Source organism: Anomaloglossus baeobatrachus, chromosome 3, assembly GCF_048569485.1.
Source record: "Anomaloglossus baeobatrachus isolate aAnoBae1 chromosome 3, aAnoBae1.hap1, whole genome shotgun sequence".
Classification (NCBI taxonomy): Eukaryota; Metazoa; Chordata; class Amphibia; order Anura; family Aromobatidae; genus Anomaloglossus; species Anomaloglossus baeobatrachus.
The window spans coordinates 698,565,384-698,588,810 of NC_134355.1; the positions used below are offsets into that span (position 1 = coordinate 698,565,384).

The 23,427-nt window shown below is 45.5% G+C and overlaps 28 non-coding genes across 28 annotated transcripts; 9 read left to right on the forward strand and 19 right to left on the reverse strand.

Moving 5' to 3' along the window:
* Positions 1–438: 438 nt before the first annotated feature.
* On the forward strand, positions 439–512 carry TRNAN-GUU (transfer RNA asparagine (anticodon GUU)). Its single transcript has one exon. It is a non-coding gene; the product is annotated as a tRNA-Asn (tRNA).
* Positions 513–1,129: 617 nt separating this feature from the next.
* Positions 1,130–1,202, reverse strand: TRNAA-CGC (transfer RNA alanine (anticodon CGC)). The gene has a single exon. It is a non-coding gene; the product is annotated as a tRNA-Ala (tRNA).
* Positions 1,203–1,796: 594 nt separating this feature from the next.
* TRNAA-UGC (transfer RNA alanine (anticodon UGC)) lies at positions 1,797–1,869 on the reverse strand. Its single transcript has one exon. It is a non-coding gene; the product is annotated as a tRNA-Ala (tRNA).
* A 676-nt stretch (positions 1,870–2,545) lies between these two features.
* TRNAN-GUU (transfer RNA asparagine (anticodon GUU)) lies at positions 2,546–2,619 on the forward strand. Its single transcript has one exon. It is a non-coding gene; the product is annotated as a tRNA-Asn (tRNA).
* Positions 2,620–3,236: 617 nt separating this feature from the next.
* On the reverse strand, positions 3,237–3,309 carry TRNAA-CGC (transfer RNA alanine (anticodon CGC)). Its single transcript has one exon. It is a non-coding gene; the product is annotated as a tRNA-Ala (tRNA).
* A 594-nt stretch (positions 3,310–3,903) lies between these two features.
* On the reverse strand, positions 3,904–3,976 carry TRNAA-UGC (transfer RNA alanine (anticodon UGC)). Its single transcript has one exon. It is a non-coding gene; the product is annotated as a tRNA-Ala (tRNA).
* Positions 3,977–4,652: 676 nt separating this feature from the next.
* Positions 4,653–4,726, forward strand: TRNAN-GUU (transfer RNA asparagine (anticodon GUU)). Its single transcript has one exon. It is a non-coding gene; the product is annotated as a tRNA-Asn (tRNA).
* A 617-nt stretch (positions 4,727–5,343) lies between these two features.
* Positions 5,344–5,416, reverse strand: TRNAA-CGC (transfer RNA alanine (anticodon CGC)). Its single transcript has one exon. It is a non-coding gene; the product is annotated as a tRNA-Ala (tRNA).
* Positions 5,417–6,013: 597 nt separating this feature from the next.
* On the reverse strand, positions 6,014–6,086 carry TRNAA-UGC (transfer RNA alanine (anticodon UGC)). Its single transcript has one exon. It is a non-coding gene; the product is annotated as a tRNA-Ala (tRNA).
* A 1,367-nt stretch (positions 6,087–7,453) lies between these two features.
* Positions 7,454–7,526, reverse strand: TRNAA-CGC (transfer RNA alanine (anticodon CGC)). Its single transcript has one exon. It is a non-coding gene; the product is annotated as a tRNA-Ala (tRNA).
* Positions 7,527–8,122: 596 nt separating this feature from the next.
* Positions 8,123–8,195, reverse strand: TRNAA-UGC (transfer RNA alanine (anticodon UGC)). The gene has a single exon. It is a non-coding gene; the product is annotated as a tRNA-Ala (tRNA).
* Positions 8,196–8,871: 676 nt separating this feature from the next.
* TRNAN-GUU (transfer RNA asparagine (anticodon GUU)) lies at positions 8,872–8,945 on the forward strand. Its single transcript has one exon. It is a non-coding gene; the product is annotated as a tRNA-Asn (tRNA).
* A 617-nt stretch (positions 8,946–9,562) lies between these two features.
* Positions 9,563–9,635, reverse strand: TRNAA-CGC (transfer RNA alanine (anticodon CGC)). Its single transcript has one exon. It is a non-coding gene; the product is annotated as a tRNA-Ala (tRNA).
* Positions 9,636–10,232: 597 nt separating this feature from the next.
* TRNAA-UGC (transfer RNA alanine (anticodon UGC)) lies at positions 10,233–10,305 on the reverse strand. The gene has a single exon. It is a non-coding gene; the product is annotated as a tRNA-Ala (tRNA).
* A 1,367-nt stretch (positions 10,306–11,672) lies between these two features.
* Positions 11,673–11,745, reverse strand: TRNAA-CGC (transfer RNA alanine (anticodon CGC)). The gene has a single exon. It is a non-coding gene; the product is annotated as a tRNA-Ala (tRNA).
* Positions 11,746–12,334: 589 nt separating this feature from the next.
* TRNAA-UGC (transfer RNA alanine (anticodon UGC)) lies at positions 12,335–12,407 on the reverse strand. The gene has a single exon. It is a non-coding gene; the product is annotated as a tRNA-Ala (tRNA).
* A 676-nt stretch (positions 12,408–13,083) lies between these two features.
* Positions 13,084–13,157, forward strand: TRNAY-GUA (transfer RNA tyrosine (anticodon GUA)). Its single transcript has one exon. It is a non-coding gene; the product is annotated as a tRNA-Tyr (tRNA).
* A 617-nt stretch (positions 13,158–13,774) lies between these two features.
* Positions 13,775–13,847, reverse strand: TRNAA-CGC (transfer RNA alanine (anticodon CGC)). The gene has a single exon. It is a non-coding gene; the product is annotated as a tRNA-Ala (tRNA).
* A 601-nt stretch (positions 13,848–14,448) lies between these two features.
* On the reverse strand, positions 14,449–14,521 carry TRNAA-UGC (transfer RNA alanine (anticodon UGC)). The gene has a single exon. It is a non-coding gene; the product is annotated as a tRNA-Ala (tRNA).
* Positions 14,522–15,197: 676 nt separating this feature from the next.
* On the forward strand, positions 15,198–15,271 carry TRNAN-GUU (transfer RNA asparagine (anticodon GUU)). Its single transcript has one exon. It is a non-coding gene; the product is annotated as a tRNA-Asn (tRNA).
* A 617-nt stretch (positions 15,272–15,888) lies between these two features.
* Positions 15,889–15,961, reverse strand: TRNAA-CGC (transfer RNA alanine (anticodon CGC)). The gene has a single exon. It is a non-coding gene; the product is annotated as a tRNA-Ala (tRNA).
* A 601-nt stretch (positions 15,962–16,562) lies between these two features.
* Positions 16,563–16,635, reverse strand: TRNAA-UGC (transfer RNA alanine (anticodon UGC)). Its single transcript has one exon. It is a non-coding gene; the product is annotated as a tRNA-Ala (tRNA).
* Positions 16,636–17,311: 676 nt separating this feature from the next.
* TRNAN-GUU (transfer RNA asparagine (anticodon GUU)) lies at positions 17,312–17,385 on the forward strand. Its single transcript has one exon. It is a non-coding gene; the product is annotated as a tRNA-Asn (tRNA).
* A 617-nt stretch (positions 17,386–18,002) lies between these two features.
* TRNAA-CGC (transfer RNA alanine (anticodon CGC)) lies at positions 18,003–18,075 on the reverse strand. Its single transcript has one exon. It is a non-coding gene; the product is annotated as a tRNA-Ala (tRNA).
* A 601-nt stretch (positions 18,076–18,676) lies between these two features.
* On the reverse strand, positions 18,677–18,749 carry TRNAA-UGC (transfer RNA alanine (anticodon UGC)). Its single transcript has one exon. It is a non-coding gene; the product is annotated as a tRNA-Ala (tRNA).
* A 676-nt stretch (positions 18,750–19,425) lies between these two features.
* TRNAN-GUU (transfer RNA asparagine (anticodon GUU)) lies at positions 19,426–19,499 on the forward strand. Its single transcript has one exon. It is a non-coding gene; the product is annotated as a tRNA-Asn (tRNA).
* A 617-nt stretch (positions 19,500–20,116) lies between these two features.
* Positions 20,117–20,189, reverse strand: TRNAA-CGC (transfer RNA alanine (anticodon CGC)). The gene has a single exon. It is a non-coding gene; the product is annotated as a tRNA-Ala (tRNA).
* A 691-nt stretch (positions 20,190–20,880) lies between these two features.
* On the forward strand, positions 20,881–20,954 carry TRNAN-GUU (transfer RNA asparagine (anticodon GUU)). Its single transcript has one exon. It is a non-coding gene; the product is annotated as a tRNA-Asn (tRNA).
* The last annotated feature ends 2,473 nt before the right edge of the window (positions 20,955–23,427 follow it).

Genomic DNA, 23,427 nt, shown 5'->3' on the forward strand with positions numbered 1-23,427 from the left:
GAACCGAGGGGTAAGCAATAAAAAACCCCTTAATAGTTTGGAGACGAAAGTTGCAATGTAGCACAATATCAGTCTTATCGAAGAAATATAATGATGACCTGTATAAAAAGAATCAACTAGCAGAGGATGGTTTCGATCCATCGACCTCTGGGTTATGGGCCCAGCACGCTTCCGCTGCGCCACTCTGCTGCCGGTGGTCTGTTCGTTGAGAAGGTCTATTTATCGACTGACTTTTCAAAAGTGGCTAAAATGTATTTGGTCTTTGTGATGGAATCCATCAGCAGGAGCTTATTGTCGGCGCCTCGAGTCCTCCTGAGCATCAGCAATTGTCTCTTTGTTTTTGCTGATTTCTTTTTGTCATATTATGTTAAAAAGTTGATCTGAGAAACCTGTGCCTGGCCTGCCTGGCTGAGAGTTCCTGTAGAAAGATCTGTTTGCGTCTCTGTGGCGCAATTGGTTAGCGCGTTCGGCTGTTAACCGAAAGGATGGTGGTTCAAGCCCACCCAGGGACGATGGTCTTTTTTGCTTAAGTAGCAGCCTATGTACGAGTGAAGAAGGTTCCACGTCGTCTTTCAATTGCTCTCCCGACAAATAACTCTGTTGCTCGCTGCCTACGTTTTGAACTCCCGAGTTAGAATGGAGGATACTTTTGGAAAAGAGCTCTTTGTATGTGGACGGAAGCAGCTTAGCTGGGCTGTGTTTATTCAGGGGCGATGGTCTCTTTGGCTCGAGTAGCATTCTAGGGGTGTAAAAGGTTCCACGTTAGCTTTCGGCTGAGCTGCTCTCCCAACAAAAAACTCTCTGTTGCTTTGTGCTTACGTTTTGAACTCCTCAGGTACAACGGAGGAGACCCTTCTAGAAGAGCTGTTTGTAGGTGGACAGAGGGAGCATAGCTGGGCTGTGTTTACTAGCAGGATGAGCCCTCCGATAGAACGCGCAAACATCCTTCGAGCTGGAATTGAACCAGCAACCGAAGGATTTGCTCATTTACATCTACAGTCTTTGGCTCTACCAGCTGAGCTATTGAAGGCTTGTCTTGGCCTTGGTTGAAAGCCTCCTAGTTTTAGCTGTTGGAGTTTTGAGCATGAGGTGAAAAGGCAATCACTGCTACCATGTGAAAAATAACTCTTGGAGAATGCGGGCATCGATCCCGCTGCCTCTCACATGCGAAGCGAGCGCTCTACCACTTGAGCTAATTCCCCTGGCGGGACAGTTGTGCCTTTAGTTTCTTGCCACACTTCATAGGGATTTTCTTATCATGTCAGGTGAGAAGCTGCATTGTTATATGGTATTTTTTTTCTGTAAGAATAGCTTTTTTTTTTTTTTTTTTTAAGTGTGAGTTCCATGTTGCCATAGTAGAAGATCATCGGAGGACTTTACAAGGTGAAGGGTGGCTTCCAAATACATGCACGCCTCTTCCAAGCAAAGCCTTTACATATCTACGGAGAAGACAAAAAACTCTCTGTTGATTTGTGCTTACGTTTTGATCTCCTCACTCCTCAGGTACAACGGAGGAGACCTTTCTAGAAGAGCTGTTTGTAGGTGGACGGAACGAGCATAGCTGGGCTGTGTTTACCAGCCGGATGAACCTTCCGATAGAATGCGCAAAACTCCTTCGAGCCGGAATTGAACCAGCGACCTAAGGATTGCTAACTTTCTTCTACAGTCTTCGGCTCTACCAGCTGAGCTATCGAAGGCTTGTTTTGTCCTTGATCGAAAGCCTCCTAGTTTTAGCTGTTGGAGTTTTGAGCATGAGGTAAAAAGACAATCACTGCTACCATGTGAAAAATAACTCTTGGAGAATGCGGGCATCGATCCCGCTGCCTCTCGCATGCAAAGCGAGCGCTCTGCCACTTGAGCTAATCCCCCTGGCATGACAGGTCTGCCTTTAGCTTCTTGCCACACTTCACGGTGATTTTCTCATCATGTCAGGTGAGAAGCTGCAATGCTATATGGCAATTTTTATGTAAGAATAGCTTGCTTTTTTTTTTACAGTGTGAGTTCCATTTTACCATAGTAGAAGATCATCGGAGGAGTTTAAAAGGTGAAGGGTGGCTTACAAATACATGCACACCTCTTCCAAGCAAACCCTTTACATATCTACGAAGAACCGAGGGGTAAGCAATAAAAAACCCCTTAATAGTTTGGAGACGAAAGTTGCAATGTAGCACAATATCAGTCTTATCGAAGAAATATAATGATGACCTGTATAAAAAGAATCAACTAGCAGAGGATGGTTTCGATCCATCGACCTCTGGGTTATGGGCCCAGCACGCTTCCGCTGCGCCACTCTGCTGCCGGTGGTCTGTTCGTTGAGAAGGTCTATTTATCGACTGACTTTTCAAAAGTGGCTAAAATGTATTTGGTCTTTGTGATGGAATCCATCAGCAGGAGCTTATTGTCGGCGCCTCGAGTCCTCCTGAGCATCAGCAATTGTCTCTTTGTTTTTGCTGATTTCTTTTTGTCATATTATGTTAAAAAGTTGATCTGAGAAACCTGTGCCTGGCCTGCCTGGCTGAGAGTTCCTGTAGAAAGATCTGTTTGCGTCTCTGTGGCGCAATTGGTTAGCGCGTTCGGCTGTTAACCGAAAGGATGGTGGTTCAAGCCCACCCAGGGACGATGGTCTTTTTTGCTTAAGTAGCAGCCTATGTACGAGTGAAGAAGGTTCCACGTCGTCTTTCAATTGCTCTCCCGACAAATAACTCTGTTGCTCGCTGCCTACGTTTTGAACTCCCGAGTTAGAATGGAGGATACTTTTGGAAAAGAGCTCTTTGTATGTGGACGGAAGCAGCTTAGCTGGGCTGTGTTTATTCAGGGGCGATGGTCTCTTTGGCTCGAGTAGCATTCTAGGGGTGTAAAAGGTTCCACGTTAGCTTTCGGCTGAGCTGCTCTCCCAACAAAAAACTCTCTGTTGCTTTGTGCTTACGTTTTGAACTCCTCAGGTACAACGGAGGAGACCCTTCTAGAAGAGCTGTTTGTAGGTGGACAGAGGGAGCATAGCTGGGCTGTGTTTACTAGCAGGATGAGCCCTCCGATAGAACGCGCAAACATCCTTCGAGCTGGAATTGAACCAGCAACCCAAGGATTTGCTCATTTACATCTACAGTCTTTGGCTCTACCAGCTGAGCTATTGAAGGCTTGTCTTGGCCTTGGTTGAAAGCCTCCTAGTTTTAGCTGTTGGAGTTTTGAGCATGAGGTGAAAAGGCAATCACTGCTACCATGTGAAAAATAACTCTTGGAGAATGCGGGCATCGATCCCGCTGCCTCTCACATGCGAAGCGAGCGCTCTACCACTTGAGCTAATTCCCCTGGCGGGACAGTTGTGCATTTAGTTTCTTGCCACACTTCATAGGGATTTTCTTATCATGTCAGGTGAGAAGCTGCATTGTTATATGGTATTTTTTTTCTGTAAGAATAGCTTTTTTTTTTTTTTTTTTTAAGTGTGAGTTCCATGTTGCCATAGTAGAAGATCATCGGAGGACTTTACAAGGTGAAGGGTGGCTTCCAAATACATGCACGCCTCTTCCAAGCAAAGCCTTTACATATCTACGGAGAAGACAAAAAACTCTCTGTTGATTTGTGCTTACGTTTTGATCTCCTCACTCCTCAGGTACAACGGAGGAGACCTTTCTAGAAGAGCTGTTTGTAGGTGGACGGAACGAGCATAGCTGGGCTGTGTTTACCAGCCGGATGAACCTTCCGATAGAATGCGCAAAACTCCTTCGAGCCGGAATTGAACCAGCGACCTAAGGATTGCTAACTTTCTTCTACAGTCTTCGGCTCTACCAGCTGAGCTATCGAAGGCTTGTTTTGTCCTTGATCGAAAGCCTCCTAGTTTTAGCTGTTGGAGTTTTGAGCATGAGGTAAAAAGACAATCACTGCTACCATGTGAAAAATAACTCTTGGAGAATGCGGGCATCGATCCCGCTGCCTCTCGCATGCAAAGCGAGCGCTCTGCCACTTGAGCTAATCCCCCTGGCATGACAGGTCTGCCTTTAGTTTCTTGCCACACTTCACGGTGATTTTCTCATCATGTCAGGTGAGAAGCTGCAATGCTATATGGCAATTTTTATGTAAGAATAGCTTGCTTTTTTTTTTACAGTGTGAGTTCCATTTTACCATAGTAGAAGATCATCGGAGGAGTTTAAAAGGTGAAGGGTGGCTTACAAATACATGCACACCTCTTCCAAGCAAACCCTTTACATATCTACGAAGAACCGAGGGGTAAGCAATAAAAAACCCCTTAATAGTTTGGAGACGAAAGTTGCAATGTAGCACAATATCAGTCTTATCGAAGAAATATAATGATGACCTGTATAAAAAGAATCAACTAGCAGAGGATGGTTTCGATCCATCGACCTCTGGGTTATGGGCCCAGCACGCTTCCGCTGCGCCACTCTGCTGCCGGTGGTCTGTTCGTTGAGAAGGTCTATTTATCGACTGACTTTTCAAAAGTGGCTAAAATGTATTTGGTCTTTGTGATGGAATCCATCAGCAGGAGCTTATTGTCGGCGCCTCGAGTCCTCCTGAGCATCAGCAATTGTCTCTTTGTTTTTGCTGATTTCTTTTTGTCATATTATGTTAAAAAGTTGATCTGAGAAACCTGTGCCTGGCCTGCCTGGCTGAGAGTTCCTGTAGCAAGATCTGTTGGCGTCTCTGTGGCGCAATTGGTTAGCGCGTTCGGCTGTTAACCGAAAGGATGGTGGTTCAAGCCCACCCAGGGACGATGGTCTTTTTTGCTTAAGTAGCAGCCTATGTACGAGTGAAGAAGGTTCCACGTCGTCTTTCAATTGCTCTCCCGACAAATAACTCTGTTGCTCGCTGCCTACGTTTTGAACTCCCGAGTTAGAATGGAGGATACTTTTGGAAAAGAGCTCTTTGTATGTGGACGGAAGCAGCTTAGCTGGGCTGTGTTTATTCAGGGGCGATGGTCTCTTTGGCTCGAGTAGCATTCTAGGGGTGTAAAAGGTTCCACGTTAGCTTTCGGCTGAGCTGCTCTTCCAACAAAAAACTCTCTGTTGCTTTGTGCTTACGTTTTGAACTCCTCAGGTACAACGGAGGAGACCCTTCTAGAAGAGCTGTTTGTAGGTGGACAGAGGGAGCATAGCTGGGCTGTGTTTACTAGCAGGATGAGCCCTCCGATAGAACGCGCAAACATCCTTCGAGCTGGAATTGAACTAGCAACCGAAGGATTTGCTCATTTACATCTACAGTCTTTGGCTCTACCAGCTGAGCTATTGAAGGCTTGTCTTGGCCTTGGTTGAAAGCCTCCTAGTTTTAGCTGTTGGAGTTTTGAGCATGAGGTGAAAAGGCAATCACTGCTACCATGTGAAAAATAACTCTTGGAGAATGCGGGCATCGATCCCGCTGCCTCTCACATGCGAAGCGAGCGCTCTACCACTTGAGCTAATTCCCCTGGCGGGACAGTTGTGCCTTTAGTTTCTTGCCACACTTCATAGGGATTTTCTTATCATGTCAGGTGAGAAGCTGCATTGTTATATGGTATTTTTTTTCTGTAAGAATAGCTTTTTTTTTTTTTTTTTTTTTTAAGTGTGAGTTCCATGTTGCCATAGTAGAAGATCATCGGAGGACTTTACAAGGTGAAGGGTGGCTTCCAAATACATGCACGCCTCTTCCAAGCAAAGCCTTTACATATCTACGGAGAAGACAAAAAACTCTCTGTTGATTTGTGCTTACGTTTTGATCTCCTCACTCCTCAGGTACAACGGAGGAGACCTTTCTAGAAGAGCTGTTTGTAGGTGGACGGAACGAGCATAGCTGGGCTGTGTTTCCCAGCCGGATGAACCTTCCGATAGAATGCGCAAAACTCCTTCGAGCCGGAATTGAACCAGCGACCTAAGGATTGCTAACTTTCTTCTACAGTCTTCGGCTCTACCAGCTGAGCTATCGAAGGCTTGTTTTGTCCTTGATCGAAAGCCTCCTAGTTTTAGCTGTTGGAGTTTTGAGCATGAGGTAAAAAGACAATCACTGCTACCATGTGAAAAATAACTCTTGGAGAATGCGGGCATCGATCCCGCTGCCTCTCGCATGCAAAGCGAGCGCTCTGCCACTTGAGCTAATCCCCCTGGCATGACAGGTCTGCCTTTAGTTTCTTGCCACACTTCACGGTGATTTTCTCATCATGTCAGGTGAGAAGCTGCAATGCTATATGGCAATTTTTATGTAAGAATAGCTTGCTTTTTTTTTTACAGTGTGAGTTCCATTTTACCATAGTAGAAGATCATCGGAGGAGTTTAAAAGGTGAAGGGTGGCTTACAAATACATGCACACCTCTTCCAAGCAAACCCTTTACATATCTACGAAGAACCGAGGGGTAAGCAATAAAAAACCCCTTAATAGTTTGGAGACGAAAGTTGCAATGTAGCACAATATCAGTCTTATCGAAGAAATATAATGATGACCTGTATAAAAAGAATCAACTAGCAGAGGATGGTTTCGATCCATCGACCTCTGGGTTATGGGCCCAGCACGCTTCCGCTGCGCCACTCTGCTGCCGGTGGTCTGTTCGTTGAGAAGGTCTATTTATCGACTGACTTTTCAAAAGTGGCTAAAATGTATTTGGTCTTTGTGATGGAATCCATCAGCAGGAGCTTATTGTCGGCGCCTCGAGTCCTCCTGAGCATCAGCAATTGTCTCTTTGTTTTTGCTGATTTCTTTTTGTCATATTATGTTAAAAAGTTGATCTGAGAAACCTGTGCCTGGCCTGCCTGGCTGAGAGTTCCTGTAGAAAGATCTGTTTGCGTCTCTGTGGCGCAATTGGTTAGCGCGTTTGGCTGTTAACCGAAAGGATGGTGGTTCAAGCCCACCCAGGGACGATGGTCTTTTTTGCTTAAGTAGCAGCCTATGTACGAGTGAAGAAGGTTCCACGTCGTCTTTCAATTGCTCTCCCGACAAATAACTCTGTTGCTCGCTGCCTACGTTTTGAACTCCCGAGTTAGAATGGAGGATACTTTTGGAAAAGAGCTCTTTGTATGTGGACGGAAGCAGCTTAGCTGGGCTGTGTTTATTCAGGGGCGATGGTCTCTTTGGCTCGAGTAGCATTCTAGGGGTGTAAAAGGTTCCACGTTAGCTTTCGGCTGAGCTGCTCTCCCAACAAAAAACTCTCTGTTGCTTTGTGCTTACGTTTTGAACTCCTCAGGTACAACGGAGGAGACCCTTCTAGAAGAGCTGTTTGTAGGTGGACAGAGGGAGCATAGCTGGGCTGTGTTTACTAGCAGGATGAGCCCTCCGATAGAACGCGCAAACATCCTTCGAGCTGGAATTGAACCAGCAACCCAAGGATTTGCTCATTTACATCTACAGTCTTTGGCTCTACCAGCTGAGCTATTGAAGGCTTGTCTTGGCCTTGGTTGAAAGCCTCCTAGTTTTAGCTGTTGGAGTTTTGAGCATGAGGTGAAAAGGCAATCACTGCTACCATGTGAAAAATAACTCTTGGAGAATGCGGGCATCGATCCCGCTGCCTCTCACATGCGAAGCGAGCGCTCTACCACTTGAGCTAATTCCCCTGGCGGGACAGTTGTGCCTTTAGTTTCTTGCCACACTTCATAGGGATTTTCTTATCATGTCAGGTGAGAAGCTGCATTGTTATATGGTATTTTTTTTCTGTAAGAATAGCTTTTTTTTTTTTTTTTTTTTTAAGTGTGAGTTCCATGTTGCCATAGTAGAAGATCATCGGAGGACTTTACAAGGTGAAGGGTGGCTTCCAAATACATGCACGCCTCTTCCAAGCAAAGCCTTTACATATCTACGGAGAAGACAAAAAACTCTCTGTTGATTTGTGCTTACGTTTTGATCTCCTCACTCCTCAGGTACAACGGAGGAGACCTTTCTAGAAGAGCTGTTTGTAGGTGGACGGAACGAGCATAGCTGGGCTGTGTTTACCAGCCGGATGAACCTTCCGATAGAATGCGCAAAACTCCTTCGAGCCGGAATTGAACCAGCGACCTAAGGATTGCTAACTTTCTTCTACAGTCTTCGGCTCTACCAGCTGAGCTATCGAAGGCTTGTTTTGTCCTTGATCGAAAGCCTCCTAGTTTTAGCTGTTGGAGTTTTGAGCATGAGGTAAAAAGACAATCACTGCTACCATGTGAAAAATAACTCTTGGAGAATGCGGGCATCGATCCCGCTGCCTCTCGCATGCAAAGCGAGCGCTCTGCCACTTGAGCTAATCCCCCTGGCATGACAGGTCTGCCTTTAGTTTCTTGCCACACTTCACGGTGATTTTCTCATCATGTCAGGTGAGAAGCTGCAATGCTATATGGCAATTTTTATGTAAGAATAGCTTGCTTTTTTTTTTACAGTGTGAGTTCCATTTTACCATAGTAGAAGATCATCGGAGGAGTTTAAAAGGTGAAGGGTGGCTTACAAATACATGCACACCTCTTCCAAGCAAACCCTTTACATATCTACGAAGAACCGAGGGGTAAGCAATAAAAAACCCCTTAATAGTTTGGAGACGAAAGTTGCAATGTAGCACAATATCAGTCTTATCGAAGAAATATAATGATGACCTGTATAAAAAGAATCAACTAGCAGAGGATGGTTTCGATCCATCGACCTCTGGATTATGGGCCCAGCACGCTTCCGCTGCGCCACTCTGCTGCCGGTGGTCTGTTCGTTGAGAAGGTCTATTTATCGACTGACTTTTCAAAAGTGGCTAAAATGTATTTGGTCTTTGTGATGGAATCCATCAGCAGGAGCTTATTGTCGGCGCCTCGAGTCCTCCTGAGCATCAGCAATTGTCTCTTTGTTTTTGCTGATTTCTTTTTGTCATATTATGTTAAAAAGTTGATCTGAGAAACCTGTGCCTGGCCTGCCTGGCTGAGAGTTCCTGTAGAAAGATCTGTTTGCGTCTCTGTGGCGCAATTGGTTAGCGCGTTCGGCTGTTAACCGAAAGGATGGTGGTTCAAGCCCACCCAGGGACGATGGTCTTTTTTGCTTAAGTAGCAGCCTATGTACGAGTGAAGAAGGTTCCACGTCGTCTTTCAATTGCTCTCCCGACAAATAACTCTGTTGCTCGCTGCCTACGTTTTGAACTCCCGAGTTAGAATGGAGGATACTTTTGGAAAAGAGCTCTTTGTATGTGGACGGAAGCAGCTTAGCTGGGCTGTGTTTATTCAGGGGCGATGGTCTCTTTGGCTCGAGTAGCATTCTAGGGGTGTAAAAGGTTCCACGTTAGCTTTCGGCTGAGCTGCTCTCCCAACAAAAAACTCTCTGTTGCTTTGTGCTTACGTTTTGAACTCCTCAGGTACAACGGAGGAGACCCTTCTAGAAGAGCTGTTTGTAGGTGGACAGAGGGAGCATAGCTGGGCTGTGTTTACTAGCAGGATGAGCCCTCCGATAGAACGCGCAAACATCCTTCGAGCTGGAATTGAACCAGCAACCCAAGGATTTGCTCATTTACATCTACAGTCTTTGGCTCTACCAGCTGAGCTATTGAAGGCTTGTCTTGGCCTTGGTTGAAAGCCTCCTAGTTTTAGCTGTTGGAGTTTTGAGCATGAGGTGAAAAGGCAATCACTGCTACCATGTGAAAAATAACTCTTGGAGAATGCGGGCATCGATCCCGCTGCCTCTCACATGCGAAGCGAGCGCTCTACCACTTGAGCTAATTCCCCTGGCGGGACAGTTGTGCCTTTAGTTTCTTGCCACACTTCATAGGGATTTTCTTATCATGTCAGGTGAGAAGCTGCATTGTTATATGGTATTTTTTTTCTGTAAGAATAGCTTTTTTTTTTTTTTTTTTTTTTAAGTGTGAGTTCCATGTTGCCATAGTAGAAGATCATCGGAGGACTTTACAAGGTGAAGGGTGGCTTCCAAATACATGCACGCCTCTTCCAAGCAAAGCCTTTACATATCTACGGAGAAGACAAAAAACTCTCAGTTGATTTGTGCTTACGTTTTGATCTCCTCACTCCTCAGGTACAACGGAGGAGACCTTTCTAGAAGAGCTGTTTGTAGGTGGACGGAACGAGCATAGCTGGGCTGTGTTTACCAGCCGGATGAACCTTCCGATAGAATGCGCAAAACTCCTTCGAGCCGGAACTGAACCAGCGACCTAAGGATTGCTAACTTTCTTCTACAGTCTTCGGCTCTACCAGCTGAGCTATCGAAGGCTTGTTTTGTCCTTGATCGAAAGCCTCCTAGTTTTAGCTGTTGGAGTTTTGAGCATGAGGTAAAAAGACAATCACTGCTACCATGTGAAAAATAACTCTTGGAGAATGCGGGCATCGATCCCGCTGCCTCTCGCATGCAAAGCGAGCGCTCTGCCACTTGAGCTAATCCCCCTGGCATGACAGGTCTGCCTTTAGTTTCTTGCCACACTTCACGGTGATTTTCTCATCATGTCAGGTGAGAAGCTGCAATGCTATATGGCAATTTTTATGTAAGAATAGCTTGTTTTTTTTTTTACAGTGTGAGTTCCATTTTACCATAGTAGAAGATCATCGGAGGAGTTTAAAAGGTGAAGGGTGGCTTACAAATACATGCACACCTCTTCCAAGCAAACCCTTTACATATCTACGAAGAACCGAGGGGTAAGCAATAAAAAACCCCTTAATAGTTTGGAGACGAAAGTTGCAATGTAGCACAATATCAGTCTTATCGAAGAAATATAATGATGACCTGTATAAAAAGAATCAACTAGCAGAGGATGGTTTCGATCCATCGACCTCTGGGTTATGGGCCCAGCACGCTTCCGCTGCGCCACTCTGCTGCCGGTGGTCTGTTCGTTGAGAAGGTCTATTTATCGACTGACTTTTCAAAAGTGGCTAAAATGTATTTGGTCTTTGTGATGGAATCCATCAGCAGGAGCTTATTGTCGGCGCCTCGAGTCCTCCTGAGCATCAGCAATTGTCTCTTTGTTTTTGCTAATTTCTTTTTGTCATATTATGTTAAAAAGTTGATCTGAGAAACCTGTGCCTGGCCTGCCTGGCTGAGAGTTCCTGTAGAAAGATCTGTTTGCGTCTCTGTGGCGCAATTGGTTAGCGCGTTCAGCTGTTAACCGAAAGGATGGTGGTTCAAGCCCACCCAGGGACGATGGTCTTTTTTGCTTAAGTAGCAGCCTATGTACGAGTGAAGAAGGTTTCACGTCGTCTTTCAATTGCTCTCCCGACAAATAACTCTGTTGCTCGCTGCCTACGTTTTGAACTCCCGAGTTAGAATGGAGGATACTTTTGGAAAAGAGCTCTTTGTATGTGGACGGAAGCAGCTTAGCTGGGCTGTGTTTATTCAGGGGCGATGGTCTCTTTGGCTCGAGTAGCATTCTAGGGGTGTAAAAGGTTCCACGTTAGCTTTCGGCTGAGCTGCTCTCCCAACAAAAAACTCTCTGTTGCTTTGTGCTTACATTTTGAACTCCTCAGGTACAACAGAGGAGACCCTTCTAGAAGAGCTGTTTGTAGGTGGACAGAGGGAGCATAGCTGGGCTGTGTTTACTAGCAGGATGTGCCCTCCGATAGAACGCGCAAACATCCTTCGAGCTGGAATTGAACCAGCAACCGAAGGATTTGCTCATTTACATCTACAGTCTTTGGCTCTACCAGCTGAGCTATTGAAGGCTTGTCTTGGCCTTGGTTGAAAGCCTCCTAGTTTTAGCTGTTGGAGTTTTGAGCATGAGGTGAAAAGGCAATCACTGCTACCATGTGAAAAATAACTCTTGGAGAATGCGGGCATCGATCCCGCTGCCTCTCACATGCGAAGCGAGCGCTCTACCACTTGAGCTAATTCCCCTGGCGGGACAGTTGTGCCTTTAGTTTCTTGCCACACTTCATAGGGATTTTCTTATCATGTCAGGTGAGAAGCTGCATTGTTATATGGTATTTTTTTTCTGTAAGAATAGCTTTTTTTTTTTTTTAAGTGTGAGTTCCATGTTGCCATAGTAGAAGATCATCGGAGGACTTTACAAGGTGAAGGGTGGCTTCCAAATACATGCACGCCTCTTCCAAGCAAAGCCTTTACATATCTACGGAGAAGACAAAAAACTCTCTGTTGATTTGTGCTTACGTTTTGATCTCCTCACTCCTCAGGTACAACGGAGGAGACCTTTCTAGAAGAGCTGTTTGTAGGTGGACGGAACGAGCATAGCTGGGCTGTGTTTACCAGCCGGATGAACCTTCCGATAGAATGCGCAAAACTCCTTCGAGCCGGAATTGAACCAGCGACCTAAGGATTGCTAACTTTCTTCTACAGTCTTCGGCTCTACCAGCTGAGCTATCGAAGGCTTGTTTTGTCCTTGATCGAAAGCCTCCTAGTTTTAGCTGTTGGAGTTTTGAGCATGAGGTAAAAAGACAATCACTGCTACCATGTGAAAAATAACTCTTGGAGAATGCGGGCATCGATCCCGCTGCCTCTCGCATGCAAAGCGAGCGCTCTGCCACTTGAGCTAATCCCCCTGGCATGACAGGTCTGCCTTTAGTTTCTTGCCACACTTCACGGTGATTTTCTCATCATGTCAGGTGAGAAGCTGCAATGCTATATGGCAATTTTTATGTAAGAATAGCTTGCTTTTTTTTTTACAGTGTGAGTTCCATTTTACCATAGTAGAAGATCATCGGAGGAGTTTAAAAGGTGAAGGGTGGCTTACAAATACATGCACACCTCTTCCAAGCAAACCCTTTACATATCTACGAAGAACCGAGGGGTAAGCAATAAAAAACCCCTTAATAATTTGGAGACGAAAGTTGCAATGTAGCACAATATCAGTCTTATCGAAGAAATATAATGATGACCTGTATAAAAAGAATCAACTAGCAGTGGATGGTTTCGATCCATCGACCTCTGGATTATGGGCCCAGCACGCTTCCGCTGCGCCACTCTGCTGCCGGTGGTCTGTTCGTTGAGAAGGTCTATTTATCGACTGACTTTTCAAAAGTGGCTAAAATGTATTTGGTCTTTGTGATGGAATCCATCAGCAGGAGCTTATTGTCGGCGCCTCGAGTCCTCCTGAGCATCAGCAATTGTCTCTTTGTTTTTGCTGATTTCTTTTTGTCATATTATGTTAAAAAGTTGATCTGAGAAACCTGTGCCTGGCCTGCCTGGCTGAGAGTTCCTGTAGAAAGATCTGTTTGCGTCTCTGTGGCGCAATTGGTTAGCGCGTTCGGCTGTAAACCGAAAGGATGGTGGTTCAAGCCCACCCAGGGACGATGGTCTTTTTTGCTTAAGTAGCAGCCTATGTACGAGTGAAGAAGGTTCCACGTCGTCTTTCAATTGCTCTCCCGACAAATAACTCTGTTGCTCGCTGCCTACGTTTTGAACTCCCGAGTTAGAATGGAGGATACTTTTGGAAAAGAGCTCTTTGTATGTGGACGGAAGCAGCTTAGCTGGGCTGTGTTTATTCAGGGGCGATGGTCTCTTTGGCTCGAGTAGCATTCTAGGGGTGTAAAAGGTTCCACGTTAGCTTTCGGCTGAGCTGCTCTCCCAACAAAAAACTCTCTGTTGCTTTGTGCTTACGTTTTGAACTCCTCAGGTACAACGGAGGAGACCCTTCTAGAAGAGCTGTTTGTAGGTGGACAGAGGGAGCATAGCTGGGCTGTGTTTACTAGCAGGATGAGCCCTCCGATAGAACGCGCAAACATCCTTCGAGCTGGAATTGAACCAGCAACCCAAGGATTTGCTCATTTACATCTACAGTCTTTGGCTCTACCAGCTGAGCTATTGAAGGCTTGTCTTGGCCTTGGTTGAAAGCCTCCTAGTTTTAGCTGTTGGAGTTTTGAGCATGAGGTGAAAAGGCAATCACTGCTACCATGTGAAAAATAACTCTTGGAGAATGCGGGCATCGATCCCGCTGCCTCTCACATGCGAAGCGAGCGCTCTACCACTTGAGCTAATTCCCCTGGCGGGACAGTTGTGCCTTTAGTTTCTTGCCACACTTCATAGGGATTTTCTTATCATGTCAGGTGAGAAGCTGCATTGTTATATGGTATTTTTTTTCTGTAAGAATAGCTTTTTTTTTTTTTTTTTTTTTTTTTTAAGTGTGAGTTCCATGTTGCCATAGTAGAAGATCATCGGAGGACTTTACAAGGTGAAGGTTGGCTTCCAAATACATGCACGCCTCTTCCAAGCAAAGCCTTTACATATCTACGGAGAAGACAAAAAACTCTCTGTTGATTTGTGCTTACGTTTTGATCTCCTCACTCCTCAGGTACAACGGAGGAGACCTTTCTAGAAGAGCTGTTTGTAGGTGGACGGAACGAGCATAGCTGGGCTGTGTTTACCAGCCGGATGAACCTTCCGATAGAATGCGCAAAACTCCTTCGAGCCGGAATTGAACCAGCGACCTAAGGATTGCTAACTTTCTTCTACAGTCTTCGGCTCTACCAGCTGAGCTATCGAAGGCTTGTTTTGTCCTTGATCGAAAGCCTCCTAGTTTTAGCTGTTGGAGTTTTGAGCATGAGGTAAAAAGACAATCACTGCTACCATGTGAAAAATAACTCTTGGAGAATGCGGGCATCGATCCCGCTGCCTCTCGCATGCAAAGCGAGCGCTCTGCCACTTGAGCTAATCCCCCTGGCATGACAGGTCTGCCTTTAGTTTCTTGCCACACTTCACGGTGATTTTCTCATCATGTCAGGTGAGAAGCTGCAATGCTATATGGCAATTTTTATGTAAGAATAGCTTGCTTTTTTTTTTACAGTGTGAGTTCCATTTTACCATAGTAGAAGATCATCGGAGGAGTTTAAAAGGTGAAGGGTGGCTTACAAATACATGCACACCTCTTCCAAGCAAACCCTTTACATATCTACGAAGAACCGAGGGGTAAGCAATAAAAAAACCCTTAATAGTTTGGAGACGAAAGTTGCAATGTAGCACAATATCAGTCTTATCGAAGAAATATAATGATGACCTGTATAAAAAGAATCAACTAGCAGAGGATGGTTTCGATCCATCGACCTCTGGATTATGGGCCCAGCACGCTTCCGCTGCGCCACTCTGCTGCCGATGGTCTGTTCGTTGAGAAGGTCTATTTATCGACTGACTTTTCAAAAGTGGCTAAAATGTATTTGGTCTTTGTGATGGAATCCATCAGCAGGAGCTTATTGTCGGCGCCTCGAGTCCTCCTGAGCATCAGCAATTGTCTCTTTGTTTTTGCTGATTTCTTTTTGTCATATTATGTTAAAAAGTTGATCTGAGAAACCTGTGCCTGGCCTGCCTGGCTGAGAGTTCCTGTAGAAAGATCTGTTTGCGTCTCTGTGGCGCAATTGGTTAGCGCGTTCGGCTGTTAACCGAAAGGATGGTGGTTCAAGCCCACCCAGGGACGATGGTCTTTTTTGCTTAAGTAGCAGCCTATGTACGAGTGAAGAAGGTTCCACGTCGTCTTTCAATTGCTCTCCCGACAAATAACTCTGTTGCTCGCTGCCTACGTTTTGAACTCCCGAGTTAGAATGGAGGATACTTTTGGAAAAGAGCTCTTTGTATGTGGACGGAAGCAGCTTAGCTGGGCTGTGTTTATTCAGGGGCGATGGTCTCTTTGGCTCGAGTAGCATTCTAGGGGTGTAAAAGGTTCCACGTTAGCTTTCGGCTGAGCTGCTCTCCCAACAAAAAACTCTCTGTTGCTTTGTGCTTACGTTTTGAACTCCTCAGGTACAACGGAGGAGACCCTTCTAGAAGAGCTGTTTGTAGGTGGACAGAGGGAGCATAGCTGGGCTGTGTTTACTAGCAGGATGAGCCCTCCGATAGAACGCGCAAACATCCTTCGAGCTGGAATTGAACCAGCAACCCAAGGATTTGCTCATTTACATCTACAGTCTTTGGCTCTACCAGCTGAGCTATTGAAGGCTTGTCTTGGCCTTGGTTGAAAGCCTCCTAGTTTTAGCTGTTGGAGTTTTGAGCATGAGGTGAAAAGGCAATCACTGCTACCATGTGAAAAATAACTCTTGGAGAATGCGGGCATCGATCCCGCTGCCTCTCACATGCGAAGCGAGCGCTCTACCACTTGAGCTAATTCCCCTGGCGGGACAGTTGTGCCTTTAGTTTCTTGCCACACTTCATAGGGATTTTCTTATCATGTCAGGTGAGAAGCTGCATTGTTATATGGTATTTTTTTTCTGTAAGAATAGCTTTTTTGTTTTTTTTTTTTTTTTTTTAAGTGTGAGTTCCATGTTGCCATAGTAGAAGATCATCGGAGGACTTTACAAGGTGAAGGGTGGCTTCCAAATACATGCACGCCTCTTCCAAGCAAAGCCTTTACATATCTACGGAGAAGACAAAAAACTCTCTGTTGATTTGTGCTTACGTTTTGATCTCCTCACTCCTCAGGTACAACGGAGGAGACCTTTCTAGAAGAGCTGTTTCTAGGTGGACGGAACGAGCATAGCTGGGCTGTGTTTACCAGCCGGATGAACCTTCCGATAGAATGCGCAAAACTCCTTCGAGCCGGAATTGAACCAGCGACCTAAGGATTGCTAACTTTCTTCTACAGTCTTCGGCTCTACCAGCTGAGCTATCGAAGGCTTGTTTTGTCCTTGATCGAAAGCCTCCTAGTTTTAGCTGTTGGAGTTTTGAGCATGAGGTAAAAAGACAATCACTGCTACCATGTGAAAAATAACTCTTGGAGAATGCGGGCATCGATCCCGCTGCCTCTCGCATGCAAAGCGAGCGCTCTGCCACTTGAGCTAATCCCCCTGGCATGACAGGTCTGCCTTTAGTTTCTTGCCACACTTCACGGTGATTTTCTCATCATGTCAGGTGAGAAGCTGCAATGCTATATGGCAATTTTTATGTAAGAATAGCTTGCTTTTTTTTTTACAGTGTGAGTTCCATTTTACCATAGTAGAAGATCATCGGAGGAGTTTAAAAGGTGAAGGGTGGCTTACAAATACATGCACACCTCTTCCAAGCAAACCCTTTACATATCTACGAAGAACCGAGGGGTAAGCAATAAAAAACCCCTTAATAGTTTGGAGACGAAAGTTGCAATGTAGCACAATATCAGTCTTATCGAAGAAATATAATGATGACCTTTATAAAAAGAATCAACTAGCAGAGGATGGTTTCGATCCATCGACCTCTGGGTTATGGGCCAAGCACGCTTCCGCTGCGCCACTCTGCTGCCGGTGGTCTGTTCGTTGAGAAGGTCTATTTATCGACTGACTTTTCAAAAGTGGCTAAAATGTATTTGGTCTTTGTGATGGAATCCATCAGCAGGAGCTTATTGTCGGCGCCTCGAGTCCTCCTGAGCATCAGCAATTGTCTCTTTGTTTTTGCTGATTTCTTTTTGTCATATTATGTTAAAAAGTTGATCTGAGAAACCTGTGCCTGGCCTGCCTGGCTGAGAGTTCCTGTAGAAAGATCTGTTTGCGTCTCTGTGGCGCAATTGGTTAGCGCGTTCGGCTGTTAACCGAAAGGATGGTGGTTCAAGCCCACCCAGGGACGATGGTCTTTTTTGCTTAAGTAGCAGCCTATGTACGAGTGAAGAAGGTTCCACGTCGTCTTTCAATTGCTCTCCCGACAAATAACTCTGTTGCTCGCTGCCTACGTTTTGAACTCCCGAGTTAGAATGGAGGAGACTTTTGGAAAAGAGCTCTTTGTATGTGGACGGAAGCAGCTTAGCTGGGCTGTGTTTATTCAGGGGCGATGGTCTCTTTGGCTCGAGTAGCATTCTAGGGGTGTAAAAGGTTCCACGTTAGCTTTCGGCTGAGCTGCTCTCCCAACAAAAAACTCTCTGTTGCTTTGTGCTTACGTTTTGAACTCCTCAGGTACAACGGAGGAGACCCTTCTAGAAGAGCTGTTTGTAGGTGGACAGAGGGAGCATAGCTGGGCTGTGTTTACTAGCAGGATGAGCCCTCCGATAGAACGCGCAAACATCCTTCGAGCTGGAATTGAACCAGCAACCCAAGGATTTGCTCATTTACATCTACAGTCTTTGGCTCTACCAGCTGAGCTATTGAAGGCTTGTCTTGGCCTTGGTTGAAAGCCTCCTAGTTTTAGCTGTTGGAGTTTTGAGCATGAGGTGAAAAGGCAATCACTGCTACCATGTGAAAAATAACTCTTGGAGAATGCGGGCATCGATCCCGCTGCCTCTCACATGCGAAGCGAGCGCTCTACCACTTGAGCTAATTCCCCTGGCGTGACAGTTGTGCCTTTAGTTTCTTGCCACACTTCATAGGGATTTTCTTATCATGTCAGGTGAGAAGCTGCATTGTTATATGGTATTTTTTTTCTGTAAGAATAGCTTTTTTGTTTTTTTTTTTTTTTTTTTAAGTGTGAGTTCCATGTTGCCATAGTAGAAGATCATCGGAGGACTTTACAAGGTGAAGGGTGGCTTCCAAATACATGCACGCCTCTTCCAAGCAAAGCCTTTACATATCTACGGAGAAGACAAAAAACTCTCTGTTGATTTGTGCTTACGTTTTGATCTCCTCACTCCTCAGGTACAACGGAGGAGACCTTTCTAGAAGAGCTGTTTCTAGGTGGACGGAACGAGCATAGCTGGGCTGTGTTTACCAGCCGGATGAACCTTCCGATAGAATGCGCAAAACTCCTTCGAGCCGGAATTGAACCAGCGACCTAAGGATTGCTAACTTTCTTCTACAGTCTTCGGCTCTACCAGCTGAGCTATCGAAGGCTTGTTTTGTCCTTGATCGAAAGCCTCCTAGTTTTAGCTGTTGGAGTTTTGAGCATGAGGTAAAAAGACAATCACTGCTACCATGTGAAAAATAACTCTTGGAGAATGCGGGCATCGATCCCGCTGCCTCTCGCATGCAAAGCGAGCGCTCTGCCACTTGAGCTAATCCCCCTGGCATGACAGGTCTGCCTTTAGTTTCTTGCCACACTTCACGGTGATTTTCTCATCATGTCAGGTGAGAAGCTGCAATGCTATATGGCAATTTTTATGTAAGAATAGCTTGCTTTTTTTTTTACAGTGTGAGTTCCATTTTACCATAGTAGAAGATCATCGGAGGAGTTTAAAAGGTGAAGGGTGGCTTACAAATACATGCACACCTCTTCCAAGCAAACCCTTTACATATCTACGAAGAACCGAGGGGTAAGCAATAAAAAACCCCTTAATAGTTTGGAGACGAAAGTTGCAATGTAGCACAATATCAGTCTTATCGAAGAAATATAATGATGACCTTTATAAAAAGAATCAACTAGCAGAGGATGGTTTCGATCCATCGACCTCTGGGTTATGGGCCAAGCACGCTTCCGCTGCGCCACTCTGCTGCCGGTGGTCTGTTCGTTGAGAAGGTCTATTTATCGACTGACTTTTCAAAAGTGGCTAAAATGTATTTGGTCTTTGTGATGGAATCCATCAGCAGGAGCTTATTGTCGGCGCCTCGAGTCCTCCTGAGCATCAGCAATTGTCTCTTTGTTTTTGCTGATTTCTTTTTGTCATATTATGTTAAAAAGTTGATCTGAGAAACCTGTGCCTGGCCTGCCTGGCTGAGAGTTCCTGTAGAAAGATCTGTTTGCGTCTCTGTGGCGCAATTGGTTAGCGCGTTCGGCTGTTAACCGAAAGGATGGTGGTTCAAGCCCACCCAGGGACGATGGTCTTTTTTGCTTAAGTAGCAGCCTATGTACGAGTGAAGAAGGTTCCACGTCGTCTTTCAATTGCTCTCCCGACAAATAACTCTGTTGCTCGCTGCCTACGTTTTGAACTCCCGAGTTAGAATGGAGGAGACTTTTGGAAAAGAGCTCTTTGTATGTGGACGGAAGCAGCTTAGCTGGGCTGTGTTTATTCAGGGGCGATGGTCTCTTTGGCTCGAGTAGCATTCTAGGGGTGTAAAAGGTTCCACGTTAGCTTTCGGCTGAGCTGCTCTCCCAACAAAAAACTCTCTGTTGCTTTGTGCTTACGTTTTGAACTCCTCAGGTACAACGGAGGAGACCCTTCTAGAAGAGCTGTTTGTAGGTGGACAGAGGGAGCATAGCTGGGCTGTGTTTACTAGCAGGATGAGCCCTCCGATAGAACGCGCAAACATCCTTCGAGCTGGAATTGAACCAGCAACCCAAGGATTTGCTCATTTACATCTACAGTCTTTGGCTCTACCAGCTGAGCTATTGAAGGCTTGTCTTGGTCTTGGTTGAAAGCCTCCTAGTTTTAGCTGTTGGAGTTTTGAGCATGAGGTGAAAAGGCAATCACTGCTACCATGTGAAAAATAACTCTTGGAGAATGCGGGCATCGATCCCGCTGCCTCTCACATGCGAAGCGAGCGCTCTACCACTTGAGCTAATTCCCCTGGCGGGACAGTTGTGCCTTTAGTTTCTTGCCACACTTCATAGGGATTTTCTTATCATGTCAGGTGAGAAGCTGCATTGTTATATGGTATTTTTTTTCTGTAAGAATAGCTTTTTTTTTTTTTTTTTTTTTTTTTTGTAAGTGTGAGTTCCATGTTGCCATAGTAGAAGATCATCGGAGGACTTTACAAGGTGAAGGGTGGCTTCCAAATACATGCACACCTCTTCCAAGCAAACCCTTTACATATCTACGAAGAACCGAGGGGTAAGCAATAAAAAACCCCTTAATAGTTTGGAGACGAAAGTTGCAATGTAGCACAATATCAGTCTTATCGAAGAAATATAATGATGACCTGTATAAAAAGAATCAATTAGCAGAGGATGGTTTCGATCCATCGACCTCTGGGTTATGGGCCCAGAACGCTTCGGCTGCGCCACTCTGCTGCCGGTGGTCTGTTCGTTGAGAAGGTCTATTTATCGACTGACTTTTCAAAAGTGGCTAAAATGTATTTGGTCTTTGTGATGGAATCCATCAGCAGGAGCTTATTGTCGGCGCCTCGAGTCCTCCTGAGCATCAGCAATTGTCTCTTTGTTTTTGCTGATTTCTTTTTGTCATATTATGTTAAAAAGTTGATCTGAGAAACCTGTGCCTGGCCTGCCTGGCTGAGAGTTCCTGTAGAAAGATCTGTTTGCGTCTCTGTGGCGCAATTGGTTAGCGCGTTCGGCTGTTAACCGAAAGGATGGTGGTTCAAGCCCACCCAGGGACGATGGTCTTTTTTGCTTAAGTAGCAGCCTATGTACGAGTGAAGAAGGTTCCACGTCGTCTTTCAATTGCTCTCCCGACAAATAACTCTGTTGCTCGCTGCCTACGTTTTGAACTCCCGAGTTAGAATGGAGGAGACTTTTGGAAAAGAGCTCTTTGTATGTGGACGGAAGCAGCTTAGCTGGGCTGTGTTTATTCAGGGGCGATGGTCTCTTTGGCTCGAGTAGCATTCTAGGGGTGTAAAAGGTTCCACGTTAGCTTTCGGCTGAGCTGCTCTCCCAACAAAAAACTCTCTGTTGCTTTGTGCTTACGTTTTGAACTCCTCAGGTACAACGGAGGAGACCCTTCTAGAAGAGCTGTTTGTAGGTGGACAGAGGGAGCATAGCTGGGCTGTGTTTACTAGCAGGATGAGCCCTCCGATAGAATGCGCAAACATCCTTCGAGCTGGAATTGAACCAGCAACCCAAGGATTTGCTCATTTACATCTACAGTCTTTGGCTCTACCAGCTGAGCTATTGAAGGCTTGTCTTGGCCTTGGTTGAAAGCCTCCTAGTTTTAGCTGTTGGAGTTTTGAGCATGAGGTGAAAAGGCAATCACTGCTACCATGTGAAAAATAACTCTTGGAGAATGCGGGCATCGATCCCGCTGCCTCTCACATGCGAAGCAAGCGCTCTACCACTTGAGCTAATTCCCCTGGCGTGACAGTTGTGCCTTTAGTTTCTTGCGACACTTCATAGGGATTTTCTTATCATGTCAGGTGAGAAGCTGCATTGTTATATGGTATTTTTTTTCTGTAAGAATAGCTTTTTTTTTTTTTTTTTTTAAGTGTGAGTTCCATGTTGCCATAGTAGAAGATCATCGGAGGACTTTACAAGGTGAAGGGTGGCTTCCAAATACATGCACGCCTCTTCCAAGCAAAGCCTTTACATATCTACGGAGAAGACAAAAAACTCTCTGTTGATTTGTGCTTACGTTTTGATCTCCTCACTCCTCAGGTACAACGGAGGAGACCTTTCTAGAAGAGCTGTTTGTAGGTGGACGGAACGAGCATAGCTGGGCTGTGTTTACCAGCCGGATGAACCTTCCGATAGAATGCGCAAAACTCCTTCGAGCCGGAATTGAACCAGCGACCTAAGGATTGCTAACTTTCTTCTACAGTCTTCGGCTCTACCAGCTGAGCTATCGAAGGCTTGTTTTGTCCTTGATCGAAAGCCTCCTAGTTTTAGCTGTTGGAGTTTTGAGCATGAGGTAAAAAGACAATCACTGCTACCATGTGAAAAATAACTCTTGGAGAATGCGGGCATCGATCCCGCTGCCTCTCACATGCAAAGCGAGCGCTCTGCCACTTGAGCTAACCCCCCTGGCATGACAGGTCTGCCTTTAGTTTCTTGCCACACTTCACGGTGATTTTCTCATCATGTCAGGTGAGAAGCTGCAATGCTATATGGCAATTTTTATGTAAGAATAGCTTGCTTTTTTTTTTACAGTGTGAGTTCCATTTTACCATAGTAGAAGATCATCGGAGGAGTTTAAAAGGTGAAGGGTGGCTTACAAATACATGCACACCTCTTCCAAGCAAACCCTTTACATATCTACGAAGAACCGAGGGGTAAGCAATAAAAAACCCCTTAATAGTTTGGAGACGAAAGTTGCAATGTAGCACAATATCAGTCTTATCGAAGAAATATAATGATGACCTGTATAAAAAGAATCAATTAGCAGAGGATGGTTTCGATCCATCGACCTCTGGGTTATGGGCCCAGCACGCTTCCGCTGCGCCACTCTGCTGCCGGTGGTCTGTTCGTTGAGAAGGTCTATTTATCGACTGACTTTTCAAAAGTGGCTAAAATGTATTTGGTCTTTGTGATGGAATCCATCAGCAGGAGCTTATTGTCGGCGCCTCGAGTCCTCCTGAGCATCAGCAATTGTCTCTTTGTTTTTGCTGATTTCTTTTTGTCATATTATGTTAAAAAGTTGATCTGAGAAACCTGTGCCTGGCCTGCCTGGCTGAGAGTTCCTGTAGAAAGATCTGTTTGCGTCTCTGTGGCGCAATTGGTTAGCGCGTTTGGCTGTTAACCGAAAGGATGGTGGTTCAAGCCCACCCAGGGACGATGGTCTTTTTTGCTTAAGTAGCAGCCTATGTACGAGTGAAGAAGGTTCCACGTCGTCTTTCAATTGCTCTCCCGACAAATAACTCTGTTGCTCGCTGCCTACGTTTTGAACTCCCGAGTTAGAATGGAGGAGACTTTTGGAAAAGAGCTCTTTGTATGTGGACGGAAGCAGCTTAGCTGGGCTGTGTTTATTCAGGGGCGATGGTCTCTTTGGCTCGAGTAGCATTCTAGGGGTGTAAAAGGTTCCACGTTAGCTTTCGGCTGAGCTGCTCTCCCAACAAAAAAATCTCTGTTGCTTTGTGCTTACGTTTTGAACTCCTCAGGTACAACGGAGGAGACCCTTCTAGAAGAGCTGTTTGTAGGTGG